This window comes from Ambystoma mexicanum, chromosome 8, assembly GCF_040938575.1.
Source record: "Ambystoma mexicanum isolate Mex_15411 chromosome 8, UKY_AmexF1_1, whole genome shotgun sequence".
Lineage (NCBI taxonomy): Eukaryota > Metazoa > Chordata > Amphibia > Caudata > Ambystomatidae > Ambystoma > Ambystoma mexicanum.
The window spans coordinates 591,732,345-591,758,233 of record NC_090929.1 but is presented as its reverse complement, the minus strand read 5'-3'; the positions used below and the strand labels follow the sequence as shown (position 1 = coordinate 591,758,233).

The window sequence follows — 25,889 nt, the reverse complement described above, 5'->3', positions numbered from 1 at the left end:
GTCAGTTGGACATGTTTTCATTGTGGCATGAGATTTTTAAAAGCAAAGCATAATCAATTAAAGCATTAATGTTCCTGTGCACTGTTTGCGACTTGCATGTATTGGATTTTTGGATTGGTGTTACCCTACAAAACAATTGCAAACGATCTGGCTTTTTAGCCAATTTTTCTCAGAAAGTGTTCTGTATAATGCATTAAACTGTATAATGCATTAAAACACACATGTATATATTTCTACTAGTGCAGTGTGTGGTTTGGCGTGCCCCTGCAGCAGAATGATTGTGATACTCTCTGACATATTGAAATCCTTGGAAAAAACAAAAGCTTCTGAATCTCCTTTTAAACCGACCGTCCTAGATTGTTCACGGGCGGCAACAGCCTTCAAGGAGAAAATCTCCAATGCCAGGGACAGAATTTTACATGCCCAGGGCTTAGCCACCGCCACTGAAGGACCAACCCACATGACAGAGAAAGGTGTGTCTTATCTTAGCTTCTCCTTTTCCCAGATTTCACATATAGACATTATCACTGTGCTTTCTTCGATGCAAGCGACCTCCTGCCACTTCAATCTCCTGCCCCCTAAACTCATTCTGGAGCATAAAGAGTTGTTTGCACCTTTCCTTACTCTTTTGGTGAATGCCTCATTCAAAGACTGTCAAGTCCCCACAGAACAGAAAGTAACCATCACTCCGATCCGAAAAAAAAAAGAATCTAGATCTTACGGACCCTAGTAATCTTAGGCCAATTACCAACAGCCCATTTTTATTGAAAAATGTGGACACGGTTGCAACTGTTCAACGGCAAGCCTTCGTGGAACGTAACATCCTTCATAGCCGCATATCGGGGTTCCGCCCTCTTTCAGCACGAAGACCGCTCTTGTGGATCTCCAATTCCATTTGCTCAAAATCATGGAGAAAGGGAAAGCCGGGATGCTGATATTCTTAGATATGTCCACAGCTTTCGACCTCATTGACCACGGGCGTCTTCTTCTGTACTTGCGGAATCAAGGCTTCTGTTCCTCAGATGTAGTGAACTGGATTCAGTCCTTCTTGACCAACCGTTAGTCCAATATTCAATGGGGCTCAGCTTCCTCCCCTATTGCTTGCGGTCTCCCTCACGGAGCCTCCATCTCACCGCTGCTTTTCAATCTTCATGTGTGTTCTTTCTGCTCACTCTTGGAAGACCTGGGAGTAATTTTTTACCAATTACACCCATGATACACAGCTGGTCATTGAGCTGTGCAGGGACCACTCCCAGAACTCAGTTGCTGAACAGCATCTATAATTCAATCGAGAGCTGGATGTTCAAGAACTGGATGTGTCTTATTGGCAATAAAACCGAGCTCCTTATATTCGGCTCCCCTCAGGCTCGTTCCAAACTAGACTCTTCTTATGACAACTTTATGTTACAAGGTAACAAAATCCCGACCCACAAGAAAGTCAAAACTTTAGGGGTCTATCTGGAAGCCTCTCTTAACTGAGATGTCCATGTGCAACACCTGGATTATTGTACCTCCCTGTTATGTGGTGACGTGAAATCTAATATCCAGGCCTGCCAAACCATTCAGAACGATGCAGTTCAGATGGCCCTAAAAATCCCTAGAAGATCCCATAACTCCAACTTTAGGAAAGATCTTCATTGGCTCCCAGTCCAGGAGCGAATTCAGTTCAAGGTTGGTACCTTAGTGCATCACTCTCTTTACGGCAAAGTCCCAGAATATCTTAAAGCTTTGGTTCTACCTTACCAACCCACTAGAAACTTGCGATCCTCCTCCCCTTGCCTAGCTGAAGGGAATAGGCTCACAAGAACCAGATGTCTCGGAAGATACTTCCCGGCCATTGCGTCCTCTTTTTGGAAAGCTTTACCCCCTTCCATTAGAGCCATGCCCAATTTGAGGCTTTTCAGGAAAACCCTGAAAACACATCTCTTCAAATTCCTTGGCCTTTCAAGGTACCCCTTCCTGTGACCTCTGAAATCTCTCACAGATGATCACTGACCCCTTCTTTTGTTGTTCTTTTGTATTTTTGTTGCGCCCTAATGCCCGGGGGCTGTCGGTGCATTACAAATACATAAATTAAAAAATAAAAAAATTGCGCAAGCGTGGTCTAGCCTGGCCTAGAGTGTGGCGCGACCTGTGATTTGTTGCGGAGCTGGGGGGGGGGGGGCCTTAGCATGACTTGCAGGGGGACCCCAGAATGGTGTGCTAGTTCATTGCTCCGGACCACATTTACCAATGTACAAGAATAAATAAATAATAAAACGAGTCCAATCCTTCTCCATTCTCAGGACTACCTCTAACCTACTCAAAAACACAAGACACAAGCACTGCATATCTAATTAAAAATCGTGTTGCCTATGCCGAATCAATAGCGTCAAAACCATGACTTACTCGAAACATTGCATAAATTCCACAAAAAAAGGCTAGTGTGAAATGGTTGCCGGCCCATTGGGCTGTCGGATCTGGGTCCTAGGTCTGACGCAAAGACTGGGATGTCTCATGGGGACAGGGAGGGGTGACGTGTGCTGCAAATTAAATAGGTCGAAAACCAACTGTTGCATGAAACCTCCCCCAGCACTGAGATCCCACCCCTCTCCAAGTTGATCCGAGTATTGTTAGGCCTGCTTGGGGGAACAGGTTGCTTAAGGACAGTGCCCTTGGCAGCTTCTCTTGCAAGTTACAAATAGAACAGCTGGCCTCCTCCCACCCTATTAAGGGGCCGATTCATGGAACAAACGTGTGCCGAAAATCTTGGCGCAAGCGTGAAAAAACAGTGCAATTCATGGAAGTCCCTGCGGGTGTTTTCCTCGGGATGTGCACCAAACCCGTGCGTGGCGCACACGTCATTGCAACATCCCGAACACCGTGCGTGACGAGCACAGGACAGGGAAAGAGCACAACGTCGGCGCATACACCGAAAAGGGGGTGGGACATGGGGCGTAACTCGTGGAATGGGGAACAACGCGTGAAAAAGAAGGCGTAACTGGGGAAGTTCTGCAGGGAAATACACGGAACGCCCACACGCATGTGAACAACATGTATTCATGGAATTGAATACGGGAAACCCGCGCACACTAAAAAGACGCGCATAGGCGTCAACACATCCGCCACACGGCCCCGTGCACAGTATAAAAGTGCGCGCAAACAAAAAACACGTATATACAGCTACGATGAATGCCCCATTTGTCACAGCACTGATCGTGGGACAACGCAGGAGGAGGAGAATAGCCAGGGCCCTCATTTTCTTTCCCCAGACTAGCCTTTTTGGGATGCGTGACGACCAGGTCTGCGGCAGGTATAGGTTTCCACCTCGTATCATCCTATGTTAAACGGGATACCATATTGTGCCTCCTTTATCGTGTGTATATATATTGGCTTAAGCCCAGTCGCTCTGCGTTGCGAAGTTCTGACCTTAGATCGACTTAGCCACCATTTTAGGTCCATCCGCCATTTTGATTTCCATCTCAAAGTCACTCTGTATTCTAAAATGGTGAACAGTGTTCTTCTGCCCATAACCTGGCCGCCCCGACCTTCACATAGGTTAATGTCTAAACTGCCCAGAGGCCAAATGTTTGGGTCATGTAATGAAACCATGTCCTATGTTTGACCTGTAGATCAAAGGATTACCTGCACCAACAAGTCCGATCCGCGGACATACATTGAATAACAATGTTGTTTAAATACTAAATGTGAACGCTTGTTGAACTACATTGTATGTGATATGTACTAAGGCCTAATGTTAAATTCGAAGATACATTGTTGCCATTGTGACTTGTCGCTGTATAAACTAGAGGTTATCCATATGCATATGGTTGGACTAACTAGAAGTGAACTCGGCACGAACCCTAGGCTGAAATAATTAACTTGTAGAGGGGCTGGACATTACGATTGAGAACTGTATATAAGATGCGAATATTTAGACGTCCAGTACCTCTCACTTCTCACACTGAAAGGGCTGCTTTTCGCTGTGATGTACTGATGGCCAGATAGCTATTTGTTACTTTGTTTCTTTGTAAACTGTACAGTTTTTATAATAAAGATCTGTGAATCTTTATAATCCCATGTTTGGTGTATTTCCTTTTGGGGTACTCAGTCTCGATATTTCTCTTTGCTTTTACACCTAGACCTGGTCAGGGAGTGGGAAGATGAACTTACATCCCCCTCCCTATGCTCCCAAGCATTGAGCCCCTTGGAGAAGGTGCTCAATGTCCTGCATTTTTTGGCCACTGGGTCATTTCAGCGGACAACTGCCATAGTGGGAGGGGTCTCACAGGCCACGCAGTCACGCTGCCTACACCAGGTGTTGGCAATCATGACTGCACGCCCCTCAGTCCGCAGGCACATATACAGGCCCAGAACACCCGCAGAAAGGCAGGTCGTGGTCCAGGACTTTTACAGGGTGGTACACTTTCCCAAAGTGCTCGGTGCCATAGATTGCACCCATGTGGCCCTACGTCCACCTAGGGCAAATGAGCACATCTATCGAAACCGCAAGCACTGGCATTCCATCAACGTGCAGGTCGTATGCGATACAAAGGGAATCATCACCTCTGTCTATGCAAACTATCCTGGCTCTACCCATGACAGTTTCATATACAGAATGTCTGCCCTGAGCCGGGCCCTGGAAGCTGGGCAGCATGGCGACACATGGCTCCTAGGTGAGTCCAAATGCCTGTGCACATGCATGCATGCATGTCACACACAGACAAATACACAAACCCCAATAATCACAACTATTATCACCTCCCCAGGGGACAGTGCCTACCCTCTGAGCAACCACATGATGACACCAATCCGGAACCCCACCACACCACCCCAGGTAATATACAATGCTGCCCATATTGCAACCAGGGGCATAGTGGAGCGCACATTCGGAGTGCTCAAGTCACGCTCCTGCTCCCTTGACCGCTCTGGCCGCCAGCTACTATATGCACCCCCAGTAGTGTGCAGGATCATTGTGGCAGCATGTGTCCTGCACAATATTGCAACACGGCGGGACGTACCGGTGGACATGGTGGTGCCCCGACATCCCCAACCACATGCACAGGCGCTGCCGATGGGAGGGGAAAGGACACATGGCGAGGCAGCCCGGACCCAGCTTGTGGCCACATTTTTCACCTAAACTGCCACCCCTGTGGAGTGCAGACAGTCCTGGCACATACCAGGTGACAATCGATGATGACAAAGACAGTCAACTGTCACAACCTTACCACCCTGAGAATGTTGCCACGGAAGTGCTATATTGTGTGCATCCCTGGATACTTAAACATAACCAATCCTGTGTGACCAAAAGGAACACATGCAAGGTGTGTATCACACCCCCTGCAAAACAGGCCATGACAATCCCTGGTATGTCACCCAAACCCTCCCAACCCACATCACCCTTGTCTGCCACACCATGACATGGCATGCAATAGCAAAAGCTCAACACATGACCAATAAGATACGAAGTGACATGTCATGAATGGAAACTGGCCGAGACAATGATGCCTGACATGGAATCAGATGAAATGACTGACCAACAACCTCCCACACATACAAAAGTCATACACAAATGTTTCTACCAGTCGTAGCATGAACACAACACTGAATGCCTGTTCATATGCACATTGGGTAAGGCAAAAGCCCTACTCCCAAACCCGTGTGCTGTGTGGGTCTCCTGAAACACACTGCGCAGCACACAGCACAGTGAGCAGCCATTGTGTTGCAGATACACCTTGAGCATCACATGAAAAGGACACATTTAATAAATAACTAAATGACGCAGGTACAGGATACCCAAATGGTAATAGATCATGCGCTGCAGGGACACAGCGGGCCCGAGAAGGCAATCTGCGTGCACCTGTGGCCATGGAAGGGTGGTTGTACGTGTGGTGGATCATTGTGCAACTGTGTGTGTCAGTAGGGACATGCACTCAATATATGCATGTGAAATCAAGTGACCCTCAGTGTCCTGTACACATCACATGTGTACATTGCCCATGTGTACACCCCAGCATGTCAAACCACACCAATCCCCTGACACCTGAAAAGTAAAGACAACACAGGAACAGGCATTGACCAGCACAACACATCATGTATATAGTACCCCACAATTACTATGTCAGAGTGCCCAAAACACTGTAGCCCAAGCCAACTGTCCAACAACAAACGGCCCTCCCTCATTTACACATCACCATGACCTTCTGAACAACTGTGTCTGGGGTATGCAGCCTTCTTCCTTCAAGTCTACCTGGCTACAGGATCACCCTACCCCTTGGTCTCCATGTTTCAGCTTGCGTGTAAATAGAGTCCAGCCCCCTCAGAGGCCACCTTGAGGTAGCACAGTCCAACTGTCAAACCGGATATTAAATTATGCCTCTTATTACAAACGATTTGTATGTATATTGGCCTACGCCAAGTTACTTAAAATTGTACGCGAATAACTCTCTGCGGCAAGGTCTTGACCTTAGAAATTGATGTAAGCCGCCATCTTGAATCAAGCCTCCATTTTAGGTTAGAAACCGCCATTTTGGGGTTTTATACAAAGTCACCCTGTAATCTAAAATGGCCGTCTCGTGTGTCCTTGTTCTTGTCTTGACCTCTCCAACCTCTGTAGGGGAGTTAATGTCCAACCTGCCCTTAGGCTACATGTTAGGGTCATGAAGACCTTGTCCTTTTCTGACATCGGGAGCAGGGGATTACTTGAATTAGCAATGTTAAACTACACGTATACAAGAACAATAATGCTATCCGACTATAATATGCGAAACATTGATTGGTCTGTATTAAAACAATATGTAAAGAGTGTAAATGTTAAATTAAAGAATAATGAAGTGTGTTAGTAAATGAATTGAAAAAGTAAACCACAAGCACGGGATATGTAACTTAGGAAAGTGAACCTGGCGCGACCCTAGCCCAGTGCATGATTAACCTGAAATTCTCTCACTGCTCACATTGAACCCTGCTGGTGGTCTCTGTGTTCTATTGACAGCCAAAAAACTATTTGTATACTTTGTTGAATACTGTTCAGTTTTGTAATAAAGATTCTGGGAATCTTTATAAGCCCGTGTCGGTGTATTTTCCTTTGCTCGGTGTAACAGCCGTAATATTGTATTTTTTTCTGATTCCACACAACAATGGTCCAACAGGATGGGTACCATTTTCGGTACATAATATACAATGAGGATGCAACAACTGATGGGTAGTGTCACAGCTCCGGTGTCCAGGCGCAGGAGTGGCACGAACCAACCACCCCCTCCGTGGTCTGGGCGCCTGCAAGGTCAAACTTACACAGGCCTCTGAGACCCCGGCGGGGAAGGAGGGTCAGGGATATGTTGTTTGGACAGGCATTGGTATTCAGGATAATCAGAAAGAGGGGCAGGAGAGGGGAGTTGGACTGGCAACGGAAAGTAGTCAAAATACTAAAAACAACTATTGACAATAACACATACTCAGAGAAAACATGTTCATCATGCACATTGTACCAAATGAGTCAAATGCAAGCCAAAGAAAGACTTATCTCTGGGTTGAGTGCTGGCCTCCTGCCTGCACACTCTTAGGTACGGTAACAGGAACAGTTCAATGCTGCAAAGAGAGTCTGAGTTACTAATCTGAATGTGTGTTTACAACGCACACACACAACACCATCCATGCCCCAAAGTAAGTGACTTCTCCACAAACAAACACTCTTGTCTGCTGCTTTGTACCCATACGTTAGCTTGCCCCCTGATGGTTCATACACTGTCAACGCAGTAAGGCAGGCGCATGTGGGCGCGCAGGAAATGGAAGACCAATGCGTCAAGAATCACACATGATACAATGGTCCCTGGGTGAGCTGCTACACGCATATAGCGACGTTCAACTTCAGCACAAGTCGTGTTCTGGCAGCCACGGTTTTCAATAGGTAGTGCACATGGCAATTTGCACATGCAAATGATATGCACTGCACGTGGCAATTTGCACATGCAAATGATATGCACTACACACGAGTCTGTGCCTCGTTGGGTGTCCCTGTGTGCTGTATCAGTTACTGGCTAGGAACGCTACAGCCTAATAACTCCGCTTCAATGGAGCAGGGGGTACTCAAGGATATTTTCGATGGCTGTGTGTGCCCCTGACAACTTGTAAAGCTACTTGGCATTTGGCCCTCAACGCATGTTAGCTGTACGCCTCTCCAACAATGCCTGGCAAAGCTCCCCAGCACTGGTGCTATTTAGCATGCATGTGCAAGTGGCCTGGTGGAAGGTTGCCTGCGGTGTGGCTCCTTGTGCTGCTCACCTTGCTTGGAGCTCCTGGAAACATGTCTGATTCTGTCGGACGTCTGAGCACAAGCCCTGTGCTTCTGCTTGCGCACACATGCGCTCGTCTGCACCACCGAACATGGCCAGTTTTCAGGATTACTCGTCCCTGTGTCTGCTGGCAAAGGTAGCGTGGGGGCTAATTTTCCTGCAGAAAGGGCATAAAACATATTAATAATGCTGGAAAGTTCCCTGTGTGTGTCTTCATGCTGGTTGTCACTGGGTCAGGTTACAGATCTACATCCAAACTCCTCCCACCATCAGTGTGACTGACAGGCAAAGGTTGCAGTCTACTGTCTACACCATGGAGTGCATCAAGCACATATACAGGAAAGAAAAGAACATACATCACAATCCACATCAATTAATGGAGACATCAATCACGTACTCACCCAAATTGATTACAGACATGGTGTGGATAAAACGCAACCAATCCCCACTAGGGTTGTTAACACAAGTAGTACAGCAGCAGATAGGCCACAGTTATGACGAACGTCCAAAGCCATTGTGTACATTTTTGTTACACCGAACCATCCTAGCGAGCCCATGGATAAGGGAAGCAGGAGTGGCCTATGTAAGTCAGGACCCCAAGCTGCAAACACATACACGAGACAAGCTTGAAGGGCCCAGCTGGAACAGACAGTCGGTGCTTTGAAAAGCTACAAAGCACCACACCGTCACATGAATGCACAATAGACAAACAATATTAAACTATATTAACTAATTAAACTAACTATGAAAAACCTATACAACCTAATTAAACTATCAAAAACAATATTAACTAACTAAACTAAAATCAAAAATGGCCACATACGACCCGGGGGGAGGCACCCAGGAGGGGGGAGGTACAGGGTGCACCTCAACACCCACATGCGATGATGTCGAAACAAAAAAAAAACTCCATGGGCTCAACGCCTGCACACCAAGACCTGTGTGGGAGATCTCGTCGTCCGAGTCAGCCTCTTCCTGAAAAGGTGGACATGGCACAGGATACTGACCATGCCTAGGCACAGCTTGCCCCTCGTCGGCAGCAAGTCTGCCGGATGGGTGAGCCTGGTTCTGTGCGGCAATGACACGTAGGTCTGCATGCAGAACCTCCCGTGATACGCGTGCTTCCTCTTGCAAGGTAACACATGTAACACAGAGTTCTTCCTGCAAGACCTGGCTGGACAACTGATGCACATCCTGGCAAGCACGTAGCTCAGCCGAGATGGTACACTCAAGCTGCGCAAACCTCTCCTCTGCCCGCTCCCTCTGGGACATCATGAGCACACCCAGAGTGGATCTGAGAGATTCATACTCAACCCTCATGGCCTCCATGTGTGCCTCTGCATGAGCAGCAATTGCTCGACGCAAAGACACCATTTCAGCCGGGCGTGCCCTGTCTGAGGCCGCCATGCCCAGCCTGAGGGAGCGGGCCGTGGACTGTGCCGCCTGCTGCTGGAGAAGCACCTGCCTAGCAGGGGGGAGCACGGATTGGGCCACACGTTTCATGCTCACAGCGATGTTATCAATTGCTGCCTCCTGCCGTTCTGAATTGGCAGCCATGTCTTGCTCACACTCAGTATACATCGGTGGCGCGCAGCCACAGCGTTGCTGGGCTTGACACCTGCTGGGCGCAAGTTTCAGGTCCCAGCGCTGGTCTCCTGCAGGAGCAGATGAATAGCCCGCCTAGTCCCTCAAACCAGTATACCCAACTATCAAGTAAACAATTATTGTATTGACCAGAGTGGGGGAAAGGGGGAATTTGGAGAAAATAACAAATGGTCAGGATAACACTGGAGTCCTTAACTGCTTAACACTTCAGAACTCTGGATACCTGCAATGATATATCAACAATTAAACTCTGAGTTAAACTTCTCTAACTTTTTCCCAAAAAAATATGTATGTATACCTTACCAAAACCCCTTAGTTACCTGACTGTCTCTGTTAATTTATTGAGAGACTCTTGAAAGAATTTTCTTTATAATTAACTTTACTTTTCTCAAATGGATGCTTTTAGATTTCTATCAATCTCTTTAGAATTAGCTGGATTTCTATGATAAGTGTTATACTTTCAGTCATACAGTTCAAACATGTATAGAATTCTGGTGCTTTGAATACTTTCTCTTGTCTTTTGCTGAATTAATTATTGTTCTCTCAGTGCTTTCATGTAAACTTGTGAGAAATATCTGACTCTCCTGATAAACTTCTTCAATACTTTTTGTCGGGTTTCTTCTTTAGTAATTTTTTTTATTTTAAGTTAAATACTGTACTCAGTTGCTTATCTCTTTAATGTGGACTCACTCAATCTGCATGTCCGCGCTGCCACTGGGTCGCGCTATAACAGTGAAGACTAAACACGGTTTACTTCCTTTTACAACTGAAAATGAGATGCTGCTTATTTGTATTTTTTGCTTGCCGCGCTGTCACTATTTTGCGCTATTGTGATTGCTGATCTTACTTGTGTCTTCTCTTATGCGCACACGCGATCCAAACTGCACGTCTTCATTTTCAAAAGAATATCTCACAGAACCGAAGAAACGAATTACGCGACGGTTGTTAGCACTTCCTGGGCAGGCCGCATTACGCTTCTGGGTCCTTTCCTCTAAACGATTGACTGGCGACGTATACACGAACGTCTTTCTATTTACATAGATGCGCCTTCAAGAGTCGCACGCAGGCAGCAATTCAAAACTAGCATTGCAATGCTTTTTAATAAAACGCGCAAGCCGGCACAACGTTACTTAACTCCTTTTACTGTTGGCAAGCGCGTTAAGTAATCCAAATAATTGTAACATGTAAAACAATTTTGAACTCGAAGCTTAAAACATCAATTTGCAAATACTTTTTGAAGACTTAACAGAAAATAAGCAACTTAATCTGTACATACATTTCCTTTTAACAGTTTTTTCAATTACTTTTTTCTGTCACTTATCTGAAATATTGTCTGTGGCACTTCTTGGAGTAATCTTCAAAGATAAGATATTTCTTTATGTAGTTCCTTTGTTTTTTCCTCTGGAGCTCTAGTTTGCTGTGACCGCACTCATGCAGATATGAATGAAAGGCAGTTTAGAACCTTTCTCCAGGTTCCAAACTGCATCACAGTAGTCATTATCCAATCACTGCTGAACAGGAAGTTCTCCACCATCTTGAGCTGGGACAGAAGTAGTTGGCTGTATAATGATGATTAGATTAAGGAAATATCTTTTATGAAATCAATCTAACCAAACCAATATAATCTAACCTAATGCCTTCTGTTACCCAGGGACCTGACAGCAAGGACCGGCCGTCCTTGTTGGGTTGGCACCGCCGGCGGCTGCAGGACTACATTCCCCCATCGACGTGATGGCCCAGGCACATCAGTGACTGGTGTAGAGGGTGACCCTGCACCCTGCATCCCGATCCATCACAGGCGGAGGTCCCTCCACCGTCTGGCCCTTCAGTGCAGGTGTCGCGGACAGAGGAGTGTCCACATCAGAATCACTCACCCCTCACAAATGGACCTGATGCACATCCAACTCGACATGGACGTCAGAGTGGTCATCTGGGCTGGACTAATTGCCAGCCATAAACAAGATGGTCTGTAGCACATGTGGATTCTCATGGCCTACCACCCCACGACCACCCACTTGTGCCGGGTTGCTGTTGTGATAACAACCCTGTGCCTTGCATGACACCATCATCCTCTGGCTCCATTGCGTCATCATCTGAAAAGTGGAGAAAAAAATAACATTAGTACACATGTCAGAAGCACATCACACACACAGACATCACACAGACAGCCAACACTTGAAGCAGACATGTCACACACAAATGAGAACCTGCCATGCATGCCAGGTCACTTTGACATTGCATCAGTGAGTGTAGGCATGTAGAACGGTGTAACAAGACTCAGAAGTGGGTTGATGCAGTGCAGAACTTGTGCATGTTACCCACTATCTACATGAACAAGTACATCATGATATGTATCAAAAGACGTGAAGGCAGTGCAAGGGCAAGTTCAGGCATCACGTGCAATGTGCATGCAATGGGTTGCATGGCTACAAACAAACCTCCCCCCACCCGCCAAGTAAAAATGCAGGGATGCCTTGCATGGTAGCGCAAGGGTGACCAGAGACCTGTGTATTGGCAGACAGTGTTGACTAGCATCAATTGCATCATCTGAGTCAACTGACAACACAGCAGATGATGGGACAGTAAGCAGGACACATGATGAACCCTCAGTAGTGCACCCATGTGTGCAGAAGCCACTACACCAGTTTGACAGAGTCAGTGGGCCTGAAACAGGGGGAGGCCTGTGCCCCACACAGACTGTGACACCTTAAACATGTGTGTGATGCAGGACTGAGCTAGAGTGGGCATGGGATGGCTGATAAAATGCCATGAAATGTAGGTCATCCTGGACACGTACTACAATGCTCCTCCAGTCAAGGACACATAGGGGCATGCATGGAATACACATGGAGCATGAATGGGCACTCATGTCCCTGCGGAGCATCTGCACAGTCCAAGTGAAACACCCTGCATGAAGATGTAACTCACTGCATGTGTCTGGCAGGTTGGCAGGTTGGCTGGTGGAAGTTAGCATGTACACAGGAGGAGGCTTGAACAGGCCATTGCCGTGTGCCTAAATGATGCACACCAGTGCGATGGTGAAATTGGGGTGCATGGGGGGTGTAGGGGCAAGGGAGCATGCCTACGTGGAGTAACCACATGCAGGCAGAGGACACATGCACGTCAGTCATGCAATGACATAGTCCCAGTGCTGAGAGGAGAGACACCCCTGGCTACATGCAGAAGGGCCAGTGAGCTGGAACACGGACCAGAGGGGCATCCAGGTGAGTAGCATGTGAGTAGGGTGCAAGTGTGGTGATGAGGACAGTCCCCGTCTGCTCTACATTTCCACCATCCTGCACATCATGCACGCATCAGTGAATCATTGCATGATTTGCACATGAGAACCAGGTACACATGACATGTAGTGGCAGTCATGAACAACACATCACACAAGTAAAACACACATGGCCTCGACAAACACACAACAACGCTCACTGGACGGGGCATCAAAGTCCTGCATCTCTCCCACTCCCTCGACCAATTCTGCCAGTATGAACTCCTTAACGACTGACTCATTCGGAGTGAGGTCATCCTCCTCAGGTGGTGGCCCACTGCCAGTCACCAGAGTCATGTTGTAATTAGAGGCACGCATCACCTTAGTGCTGCATTTGAGGTCATCCCAACGCTTCTTGCACTCTGCAGCTGTGCGCATCTCATGGCCGAATGCACTCACATTATCCGCAACATGCTTCCAGTGGGTATTCCGATGGGCAGCCGTAGTTTGACAATTCGGCCCCACTAGCATCTCACGGCTGTGGTCCTGCACGTAGTCCACAAGGGAGTCCAGTTCCTGCACACAGAAAGGCTTCTTCCTTGACATGCTGGATGCCGTGGCTGTGTCTGGGGTCACAGCCTGTGCTGCAGGTGCAACCTTCCTACTCTTGGACGCAGGTCCGGACCCTGGCTGGAAAATGCGCCCTGATCAGTGTGGCGAGTGGCACCGGTGGATTGAACCAAGGGAGTGGCAGGTGGAAGGAGGACCGAAGGCCTGACTTGCGTCAGTGGCTGCTGGGTGCCCTGGAATGGACCCTGTGCAGCAACATCTGCTGTGCCAGAGTCATTGACCGCGACTGTCCTGGATGGTAGACTCACAAGCGGGGTGTTGTTGGCTGCATCTGCCCCTGCACTTGCCAACACCCGGCTGGTCGGGGCAGCATATTGCCTCACGGCCATGTGCCTCGGTCAGGGCAGCCCTGCGTGCACCTACGGTGTGCCTCCTGACCTGCTGGAAATCTTCCATGGACTCTTCAAGTGCCAACGCAGCCTGCGCTGGCAGACCCTGAGTCTGGGTGGTGGTGTCCACAACTGCACCTGCAGCTACCACTACCCTTGGGCCCGTGGCAGTCGATGAAACGGATTGCCGGGTCACATGGGCGCCAGTGCCAGATGCAAGAACTGCATCTCCCAGAGCCGCAGGGGGTGGTGGCATGACTGCACCAACACGTGGCACAACATCGTGCCGAGCTGGCCCACCCCTGCCACTTCCCCCTCTGCAGCCACCCTGGACACCCTGGAGTCCCCCTACTCCCTGGTCACCCCGGCCACGTCCCTGACCATGCCCGCCACATGGAGTACGCCCAGCTGAGGCGCCCCTCACCTTTTGTGGCCTCCCAGCCATGGCACAGATGGAGTAGTGCCGGCACAGATGTAGTAGTGCCAATGGGAGGTGTACACGACAATTGTCCTGGGCAATTGGGGCGAAGGGGGTGGGATACAAGATGTTAAAAGCACCCCTGCACCTGCAAGGCTGTATGTGACACCGGTGATGAAGTGACAGGTCACGTAACGCTCAGGCACCCCAAAACTGCAGTAAAATCGTGCAGGCAACCCCCGATAGCCCACGTGTGTGGAATTAACCTCTTGCAGTACGCGGTGGCACCCAGGGACACGAAAAACACGGACGCGTGGGATACGCAGGCTACTATGACCTCGAAAACGGGTACGCGATACACAGGGGCACCCGCAGTGGGAAAAAATAGCGTGCGCGACTCACCGTCAGACTAGCGTCATAATGAAAAACACGCGTAGCCAATACCCCCACCAAAAGAAGCGATAGTCCGTGATCCGCTGTGAAGTTGTGATGGTGCGCGAAACACGAAGTAGCAACACACACGTCGGTCTCCACGAAAGGCACGTACAGTGAACTGCTGGCCTGCTCACCTTTAACCCGTGCTGAAGGAAACGCCCGCGCACATCACGTCACTTATGTGCTTAGGCCCTTTCCTCGGATTACACGCCTTAACACCCGGACGTGCTGTTTTTTCACGTGCCAAATCACTCCATATCAAGCTGGCCACGCGACAACACATGGAAGACCACGCTCCTGCCCAGAAGGCCATTTTCCTGCCCTCCACAACCCCGAGCACGCTCCCACCTGCTGCTGCCTGCCTGCCTGTCTGCTGGCCACGTGCCCTGCTATTTGGTGCCTGCACGTCAGCCAACTGCAGGGGTCCAGTTGCTGTGACCACCCCTGCTGGAACAGAAGAATCCCGACTGGTATACCATCGCTCCACAGCCCAGCCGCAGGACCCAGTTGCCCACCCACACCCGCCTCCGGGGTTGCCATGTCCAACACACCACCATCTTGCACCAGTGGCAACACCCCAGCAGAGAGGCAGAGGGCTGCCAGCTTCAGTGACAATGAAGTTGGCACCCTGGTAGAGCAAGTCCTGGGGCATTATGATGGCCTCTTTGGAAGTTCACACGCCGACTATGAAGGACAGAAGGAGATCTGGAAGGACATTGTGGCTGCAATCAACCTGGAGGGGGTGGCAGCCCGCTACATGCAACACGTCCGGAAGCGCTGGGAGGACTTCAGGTCCAGGACCCTCGGCAAGGCAGAGGATGCAGAGGGGTGCCAGGTCCACCTCACCAACATCCAGACGAGGGTCCTGGAAGGCATAAACCCAGCGCTCCACGTCCAGATCCTTCAGAGGCAGACCCGCCTGGAGTCGAGCGGTAAGTGGCCATGCATTGCTGTGTGAAACAGGACATGTAGCAGTGTGCTGGTAGTCAGCTACTTGCCTATATGTGTTACATAGGCCATGTATGGATGTGTGTGTGCAGGGACATCATGGTGCTGCATGTGAGACCAGTCATGCGTGAACCACATGGATGGTGCATGTGTTACAATGCAACATGCGGAGCAGCATGCGGAATGCACACATGAATGCATGCCTGTCTCTGTTCTTGGACATGGATGGGATGTGAGAGATGGGTGCTGCTGTCATGGACATGTATGGTGTACATGTTTGTGTGTCTGAGTAGCGTGTGTGTGACTTTGAAATGCCATGGATGCATGACACATGTCCGTGACGATGTATTGAATCACTGATGCAGTCTAGTCATCCTTGTATCCACTGTCTGTGGTGTACGAGGCCAGATGCATGAGCCTCCGGTCTTGTGTGTGCATGTGATATGTGATCAGTATGACCCATGATGCATGTGAGTTTAAACGCAACATTTTATGTAAATAGAGTCCCTTGGACATGGATGCAAATGTTGATTGCATGCGCCGTGCCCGTTTCTGCATGTGTGTTGCCTGCATTGACCCATGTGATGTGGAGGGACATGATGGAAGTGATGTTTGACAGTGCCACTCATGTGCTATTGCTTCCTGTCTAGGGGACTATTGTACAGTACCCTGATACTTGTGTTCTATGTCTCCCTCTTCACAGTCGCGAGTGAAGAAGAGGGCGGAGACGGCGCTGTGGAGCAAAGCGGCGGGGATGCCTCCACCGGCCAGCGACGCAATGCCCAGCCACCCTCCCAGGAATTACCATCTTCCGGGAGCGAGGGGACTGGTGCCGCGTCTGCCACTACGGCTGCTGCGGAAGGGGCGGGTGAGCCCCCACAGGGGCTTGCGATGGCGGAAGACGGTGCAGAGCCATCCAGGTTGGTGGTGTACACAGAGGAGGAGGCGGCCGCTACTGAGCCGCACATGGGGCCTGGTGGGGGTGGTACCACTGGTGCAAGTGGTGCAGTCCAGGGCCAGGGGCAGGAGGCAGCACAGGTCACCGTGGAGGGGCCTGTGCATGTCACTGTCCCTGACCCTGTGACTGCACCACCATGCACCAGCAGGGATGCCCCGTCCCAGGCCCATCCGCAGGTAGGGGGGAGGCCCACGTCATCTGGCACTCCACTACCTGCGGACGAGGAGACCCGTGACCGTATGGAGTCCGTCCTGATTGGTGTTGCGTTGCGCACACGTGACATTCATGATGACGTGCGTGCTTCCTGGGGGGAGCATGCACGTCATCACGAACAGCTGCATGCCAACATGACTCAGTTTGGAGGGGCCCTGGCCGGGGGGTTCATACATGTGCTGGGCACTCTGGCGGCCCTCTCCTCCTCTGTGCAGACTATGCACCAGTCATTCTCCCTGCCGTTTTCCGGCCCAGATTCCACCAGGCCCCCTGTGGACCTGCCCCGACCAACGCAGCCAGCTCGGTGGAGATCACATCCCTGCCACAGTCGGGAGTCGGAGGTCCAGCAGGGGTGGACAGCCCACCAACTGGAGCCCAGCAGATGGAGGATGTGCTGGCATCATCGGGCAGGGCACGTGCACAACGGCTTTGGTGGATTCCATCAGCCCGGATGCCGTTGTGCTGGCAGTTGCGTCGGAGGCAGCGGCAGGCACAGCGTGGGAGGCATCATGGCTCGGGGCCAGCAACATCAGAGGGGCAGGCATCGGCCAGAGGGCAGGAGGACCCTGGAATGGGAGTGTCTTCCATGTGGCAGCGGTTGGGCCAGCAGATAGATGCGGAGTGGCGGTTGGCAGAACAGGCGCGGCTCACTATGGTCAAGGCGGAGTACTCCATGCACAGGCCGTTGAGGCGGGCTGAGTGCCTGGAGGCAACTCGCAGGGAGTTGGAACAGGCCATGACTGCATCCCTGCAAGACCTCTGGGACAGGGGAGAGGCCCACCTACGGGACATCGACGTGGAGTTCGATGATGCCCTGGCCATCACAGAGTGAGCCGTAGGACTTGCCCGCCGCCATTGTATATAGTTGATTAGTGTTAGGTTTCCTTTATATTTTTTTTCATTTGGGGCTCATGGACTATGCCCCACCTTTTTGTATATAGTTGGTTATTAGGTAGTGTTTTTTGTAGGTTTCCTTTGAATTGTTGGGCTCATGGACCGTGGATTTGTAAATTGTATGTAGTTGAAGACTGGATTTGACCTCTATTTTTTTTCCATGGAGCAATATCTTTTTTCATCCTTTGGATTTGGTTTGATGGACGGACACTTTGGAGCCATTTTCATTAGATTTTATTTGGATTATACATTGATATATTTTTTTGATTTTTTTGGGACATCCAGCCTTTTCTTTGTTATCATTTTCTCTTGTGCGATTTTCTTTCATTCCATTGATTTTTCATTTAATATATTTTGGTTTCATACTTCAATTGTGTGGTATTCTCTCATTGGTTTCATGCATGTCACAATGTGGGTTTTCGCATTCACTTGCATCTATTGTGTGTGTGTGTGATGGACATGTATTGATGTGCATACTTGCCATTTGGGATGTTTCATGTAATGGGGATTTCAATGTGGGGTGGATGGAATACTTGGTTGGGGTTTTGGACTGGGTGGGGTGGGGCGGGATTTGGGTGGCCACAAGGGCCATGATTGTGGATGGTGATGACGTGTTGGGGGGGATATGTGTCGGGGCCTGCTGGCAGGTGCCCGTCAATGCTGGGTGGGTGGGGGTGCAGGGGGACATGTGTCGGGGCCTGCTGGCAGGTGCCTGTCAATGCTGGGTGGGTGAGGGTGCAGGGGGACATGTGTCGGGGCCTGCTGGCAGGTGCCCGTCAATGCTGGGTGGGTGGGGGTGCAGGGGGAAATGAGTCAGGGCCTGCTGGCAGGTGCCCGTCAATGCTGGGTGGGTGGCGGTGCAGGGGGACATGTGTCGGGGCCTGCTGGCAGGTGCCCGTCAATGCTGGGTGGGTGGGAGTGCAGGGGGACATGAGTCGGGGCCTGCTGCAGGTGCCCGTCAATGATGAGTGGGTGGGGGTGCAGGGCGACATGAGTCGGAGCCTGCTGGCAGGTGCCCGTCAATGCTGGGTGGGTGGGGGTGCAGGTGGACATGTGTCGGAGCCTGCTGGCAGGTGCCCGTCAATGGTGGGTAGGACATGTGTTGGGGCTCACGAGTGCATGATGCCATGTGGGCTGCCTGCGGGGCATGCCCAGGGTGGATGGGCTGCCTGCAGGACATGGCCAGGGTGGATGGCCTGCCTGCAGGACATGGCCAGGGGTGTAGGGTAGTCCCCTGTGGTGTTGGCTGCTTGCAGGGCCTGGGGAGGGGGCACACCCAGGAGGACCCACCTGACAAATCGCATGTGAAACTCCCTGCGCACCCCTCAGAATACACGTACCCCTCTCGCGTGGGCGAAAACGTGTGTATGAGTTCCCGCGCAACCGACAAATACACGTACCCTGCTCGCACAAGGCCTATCACATGAGAAACTTCCCACGCACCCCCCCAAATACACGTACCCCACTCGCACAAGGCCTATTGCGTGTGAAACTTCCCGCGCACCCCCCAAAAACACGTACCCCGCTTGCACAAGGCCCATCGCGTGTGAAACTTCCCGCGCACTCCCCAAATACACATACCCCGCTCGCACAAGGCCTATCGCGTGTGAAACTTCCCGCGCAACCCCCAAATACACGTACCCTGCTCGCACAAGGCCTATCACGTATGAAACTTCCCGCGCACCCCCCAAATACACGTACCCCACTCGCACAAGGCCTATTGCGTGTGAAACTTCCTGTGCACCCCCCAAATACACGTACCGCACTCGCACAAGGCCCATTGCATGTAGAACTTCCTGCGTACCCCCCAAATACACGTACCCCTCTCGCACAGGGCCTATCGTGTGAAAAACTTCCTGCGCACCCCCCAAATGCACGCAGGCACCCCATCCACCCTAGGCATGCCCCACAGGCAGCCCACGCCACAGGGGGGTGCTTTTTCTACACAATTTACCTGGCGCGAGCAGGGTACGTGAATTCTGGGGCGTGCGCGGGGAGTTTTACACGCGTTTTCGTGGTTCGGGGGCTGTATGCTGGTCCACTGGCCTTTGCGCCATGTACTGGATTTGTGCGCTGTTCATGAAGCACGGGGCGGGGTTGGGGGCGTAACTGGTGCTGCTGCAGGGTCGCTGCACCACTCTGCGCCACGGCTGGTTATGGATGTTGAAATCCATGAATACGCTGTGCGCTGAAATGGGTTCTTCCATCTGTGGGTAAATGTGGGGTTGGGGGAGAGGGTGGAACTTCTTGCGATATATTAAAAAGCGCTCAGGGTGGGGGCATAAACAGTTGTTGGGAATTACAGAGAGTGTATTAGTAGCAGCAACTCAGGCACCCACACATAAATGAGACTTCCCGGTATCGCCTAAGCTGCATTGAACAATGGTCTGGAAGATTCAGCCTGTGAATGTTCGCACCGCACCCTCCCCCACCAAAGCAACCCCCTCACCCCTCGCCCGACGTCACAGAAGGAAGCCCCGAGCGTTACTTCCCATTGGCAGGTGTTTGCTGGGCCTCCAGGGGGCGGTTAGGACAGATTGGAAGTCTGATTGACGCTGCCCTCTTTTCAATTCAAATATGAAAGAGCGGGAACAATATCGTCTCTCCATACGACTATTCTAATGAGGGCAGATGGCTACAGCAAGTCTCTGGCCCGATCGGTCATGGCAACGTACCTGTTATTATGAGGAGCGCGTGCAGCGAGTGCGCGGTTGCATAGGGTTCTCAGTGTCCCATTAGTTCCTCACGCTCCCAGACACTGATTTCCAGAACAATGGCCCTCGAGCCGAGGGGCGGCGCGGGGCCTCTTATGCATCTGAAACTAGGTTGCATTCGCGGTTCAGGATTTGAAAAGGGGCCGAGGGTTGCCTCTCCTGGCGCCAGGGTAATGGCTGGTCAATAATATACCTCTCAATTAAAGAGGAGCGTGTCAGGACATTGAGAATACGCATAGAATGATACACTGTACACCAAGCAATGGAAGGGCACGTTTTGGTGAGTTCAATGCAAAGGGACTGATTAACAACGCGTTGCTCAATTGTGTGCCACCATTGAAAACCGAATTCTGAACCAGAGCCATTGGCCAGTTTAATTGTGTTACTTTTCACCAGTTCTCGAACTGCACGCACATGCGTGTTCATAAATACCGAGGAATGCCTCTACCATGTCCTCACACTTCATTTCGGGGGTATTGCCCCATCATACATGTGTAATGATATGAAAGAATGCCGTTTTACCTGGTGAGGTTTCTGCGCAGTACGCGCCGATAGAAGGTCCCAATTTCAGCGACCAAACGTCTCTCGTGAGTGGAGCTCAATCTGTCCAGGGGCTGCTTGCCACACGTGAACTGGAAATTGCGAAATCAAACACACTAGAAGGTTAGCAACGTGCCCACGCATGCACCCGGATCAGGTATATCACACACGCACACATCTAGTAAAACAGACATGCAATATCAGCCACACAAGTGAATACCTAGAAATGCAAGCATTACAAAATCTTCTGAAGTGCATACCATACCTATAAATTAAAAGCCAGCCATAGAACACGGCTGGCTAAACAACGTTAAACTCCCAATTACATATTAGGACACATAACTAAACGACTCGCAAACACCGACCATATACACATTACTCGTGTTTCCAGCACACCTGCTCAAACACTGTATAATTATGAGCCACAAAGTGAATGTGAAGAAAATACCACGCACGTCAACAACGTAAGGTAATTTCGAATAGAGTATAGAAGGTTCAATGTTAACCATAGGACACTCTATAATATAACAAAAAATAATGTGGTACTTTGACGCAAACACGCACAACTATAAATGAACAAGGCGAAGCAGACGGCTACAACCGTAAAAAATCAACATGCACATATACAGAACACTTGTATATGTCTACTACCGCGCGCACATACAACTAAAGGACAACCACCCCCCTGTGTAAACGTTTGCTTTTATTTCGTATGAACCCATCTCTTGCTCCGTTTCCAGACATTGCGAACTCTCCCCATCACAAGCCTTTGGACAGAGTAAAGCATAACCTCCGCTTCCAGGGCTACGGCGCGTGCGGCACCTGCTCCTCACCGGCGCGTGCAGCTCCGGATGCTGCTGTGGCGGCACACAGGTCCCCGGCTCCTGCTGCTGCAGTGGCAGGCGTGCGGTCCCTGGCGCGTGCTGCTCGTGTGTGGGGGGTGTTGGTCCCCGAGTCCGGCTGCTGCAGTGGGAGGCCTGCGGTCCCTGGCGCGTGCGAGGGATGGATGCCGTTGTATAGCGCGTGCTGATCTTGGATGAGGGACGCCGGTCCCCGGCGCGTGCGGATCGCGTGCGGGGAGCGTGCGAGGAATGGATGCAGTTGCCCGGTGCTTACTGATCGGGGATGAGGGATGCCGGTCGCCTGCGCGTGCTGCTCATGTGTGGGAGATTTTGGCCCCAGGCACATGCTGCTGGAGTGAGAGGCATACGGTCCCTGGCGCGTGCTGATCGTGGATGAGGGATGCAGCTACCCGGCGCGTGCTGGTCGCGTGCGAGGGATGGATGCAGTTGCCTGGCGCGTGCTGATCGTGGATGAGGGAGGCCGGTCCCCGGCGCGTGTGGGGCGCGTGCTGATCGTGGATGAGGGAGGCCGGTCCCCGGCGCGTGCTGACCCTTGTTCTCGTGGAGCCCCCTCTCAGGCTCAACTGGCGCGTGCAGGGACCCCCTTCTGGACTGTGTAATAGGAGCAGCGCTCGCGCCCGGCGCGTGCAGCTCCGCCAGGCTCCTGCCGGGACGCCCCACTTAGAAGGGTCGTTACAGGCAGAAGGGAGGCGGGGAGACCTGCCTCTTGATCCGAGAGAGTGGAAAAGACCATCTGTAGGAAGTGGATGGGCTACACTGGTCAACCTGTTATGTACAGAGCCATTAACTAACTGTAGAAAACAAAATCCCGAGAACGTTTAGCGGCGTTCATCAAATAACGCACACGTAAAATTATGATCGAAAAATTACAACGATCGTTTTGATTCTGCCCGCTTTCTGCAGTTATATAGAAGCAGGTGTGACCCGCTTCGGTCGTCAAGGTCTAGTGTTTAGGATGGCCACCATAAAAGTCCATGAGCTAAACTTCCAATCAATTGAGATACATGGGTGAAAATGTACATACTTGGCGGCTATCCTGAATGCTGGACAATGTTAAAGGCAAGAGCTGTGACGCACTGATGTAAAAGGATGCTACAAAGACGAGACGTCGGCGTTAGAGGCATGGGAGTGGGGGGGGGGGGGCATCTTGTGATTCAAAGTCGTTTGGCTGAGGTTTAGGACGCTGGGGTTGGATGATTTCAAATTATCGGCATCATCTGCCATCCAATCAGGAGCAGGTTGGCCCAGATGTTTATACAGAGGCTTCACCTGAGCAGGTGGTTCGAGGCCGCTCGTTGTACCCAGGAACACGAAGAACAAAGCCGTGCGCTGTTAATTTATGTACAATCATCACACATTAGAACACATCGGACTGGCCGTGGCATTTAAGGAATACGTTTGCTCTTTCTTGGCCTTGCTTTTAGTTTCCAGGGAAACCTCGTTGCTATTGTAGGTGCTGGACCTGAACAGATTCAAATCGTTTCAGAGGATGCAATTTACACTGGGTGATCCCTTCTCGCCACCAATGGGGTTTGGCCGCTTTATATTTAAAAAACGGTTGGAATTCGAGCAGAGAGAGGAGGGCTCCTTAAGAGAGGAGTCCTTTGAACGGGGATCAAGCGCTGCCTTGGGAGAATGCAATGCTTCCGGGGAGATGCGCTCTCACGTGTTGTCCATCACAGCCTCTTCCCTACAGGCTTTATTAGGTGTATACAAGCGGGCGAGGAACGCAATAAACTCACGCCGATGTTAGACGCAGGACTAAACTGTGAAACTCGAGGGACCAGGAGATGCTTTGCTGTGTACACTTGCTGGCAGTTCGTTCTAGTCCAGCTTCTGAGCTTCACCCTTGCCTGCACAGGCGTTGTAGACGCGCACCGAGTTGCATCGTGGTCGTTCCGGTGCACAGCGTGCTTTTCGGTGCCCTGCGCAAGCATTGTCTCCACAGCCCTTTGGTGCCTGTGAATGGTGTGATGGGGTCATGAAAGCGTCCGTCGGTTGCACAGCTGTCACTCATTAGTGGGATGTTCGCACGCGCCCTCCTCTCCACAGGGACCACTATTGTCAGCTCATCGGGGTCCATCCGAACAACTCACACGAACGTTTTCCGCGCAATTGTTATGTTTCAAAAAGAATTGCCGTTTATGCCACCTGGGAAAATGTAAGGCACATAATGTCCTGCGCACACGTGCGTGTGTGTGTGTGTGTGTAGGGGAGGGGATCACGCGCGTTACCTTAAAACTCATCAAGGTGGATGGCTATACAGACAGTTTTATACATTTCTACCTCTTTTTTTTATAATTCTACAGCTACACATTTTGGAAGGTCAAGAGCAAAGCATTCATTGTTTGTTCGACTTATGACACATACGGCCGTGGCAAACAGGAGCCAGTCCTTAACCCAAAGACGAGCCAAAAAGGGGTGACAAGGGGGTGTGTAAACATTGGAGTGACAGGCCGCAGAAAAGCGCGGGGAAAGAGGCCCATCGGGGCCAAAGATTCTGGGCGCACACGACCCATGCGCCGCAAATTCTTCCCGGCCCATCCACTGGAAGACCAGCAGAAGATGGAAGAGGCCCGGGTACCAGCGCCGAAGCTTTTGAACCCAGTCCAAGCGAGAAGAGAGCCAGAGAAAAGGCACGGCTGTATAGGTGGGTGTAGTAGAGGGCGCCACGTCACGTATGCGAAATAACCAGATATGAACAGAAGAAGGAAGGAGCAAAGACTGGGGTAAAGATACTTTCAAATCAGCCTCTTTTGTTCAGTGCATGCCCTTTTGACGCTAATCAATAACTCATCGCGTTCTTCTAGAGACACGCCCACGTGGTTAGCATATGCTTGCATTGATATCTGGCCCGCCGACGGTGGGCAGATGGCACGAACGCCACGTTGGATCTTAGCATTCGATGAATAGAGATCCGGTCCTTGGGGGCTTCGCGCGCAGTCTCTATGGGCCCGACGGGCGCGTGCTGCAGACTCACTAATGAGTTCCCGCCTGTTGGAAAAGTCCTCTTTTAAAGCCCCCACCGGAGGTTTCCAGCACACCACGTCAAATCTGGCACCAACCCAGGACACGAGGGAGCCAGCGAGATGGCTTATGCACTACCCGTGGCAGGTGCCCCAGTGCTGGGCCCCTTCTCTGCCACTGTCCTCTCTTGCCCTCGCTCATTTGCACTATAACAAAGCTGCCCGTCTTTTAACAAAGGTTCTCACGGTTTGGTGAAACGCGCAGATGGCCAAGGACATCACTCTCCTCTCGGCCCAAAGCAGAGGTGGTCCATGTGAGACATGAGGTCGGACCGTTGGTTTGGGGCCGTGAGAACGAGAGTGTGAGAGTCTTAGGGGAGAGTATGTCTAGAAAGGTCGCAGCATCCCATCTGGGAAACCTGACGCGTGCACCATGCGAAGAGCACAGAATGATATACACGTATTCCCGCCCAAATGCGTACGCCCGGCTCAGATACCCTGAGCACCGGGATTCCTGCAGGCCCGGCTGATGAAGTGGGGGTGGAAAAGGGGGGGGGGGATTCTATGCTTAGGGCGGAACACAGCCTGGTGTACCCCTGTCGGGTGAATACATAATAATGGAGACAAATACAGCCGGGGCATTTATTGTTTCGGGCTCCAGCAAATGAAGCTTGTCAAGCGAGCGCCGCAAAGCGCACATTTAAAGCCCCAGAACGAAAATATAGAATGGAATAAATTGCTGTGTTATAAGAGTTCTTACTGGCAACATGGGAGCAGTTCGTGGAGGCACCCGTGAAGCTTGAGGCCCCTTTCATTTTAAACGTTTTTGTTGTTGGAAGTGAGGCGATGCGCTGGTGCATCGCCTCACTTCCACCAAAACAAGTGGCAGCCC

At 50.9% G+C, this 25,889-nt stretch overlaps 1 long non-coding RNA gene across 1 annotated transcript in view; it reads right to left on the bottom strand.

The window, feature by feature from the left end:
* Positions 1-25,889, bottom strand: part of LOC138472229 (uncharacterized) — a 395,307-nt gene that overhangs the window by 312,316 nt on the left and 57,102 nt on the right. Inside the window, exon 3 of the long non-coding RNA XR_011268575.1 lies at positions 21,151-21,260. This is a non-coding gene — a long non-coding RNA (uncharacterized lncRNA). The remainder of the gene's footprint in view (positions 1-21,150; positions 21,261-25,889) is intronic.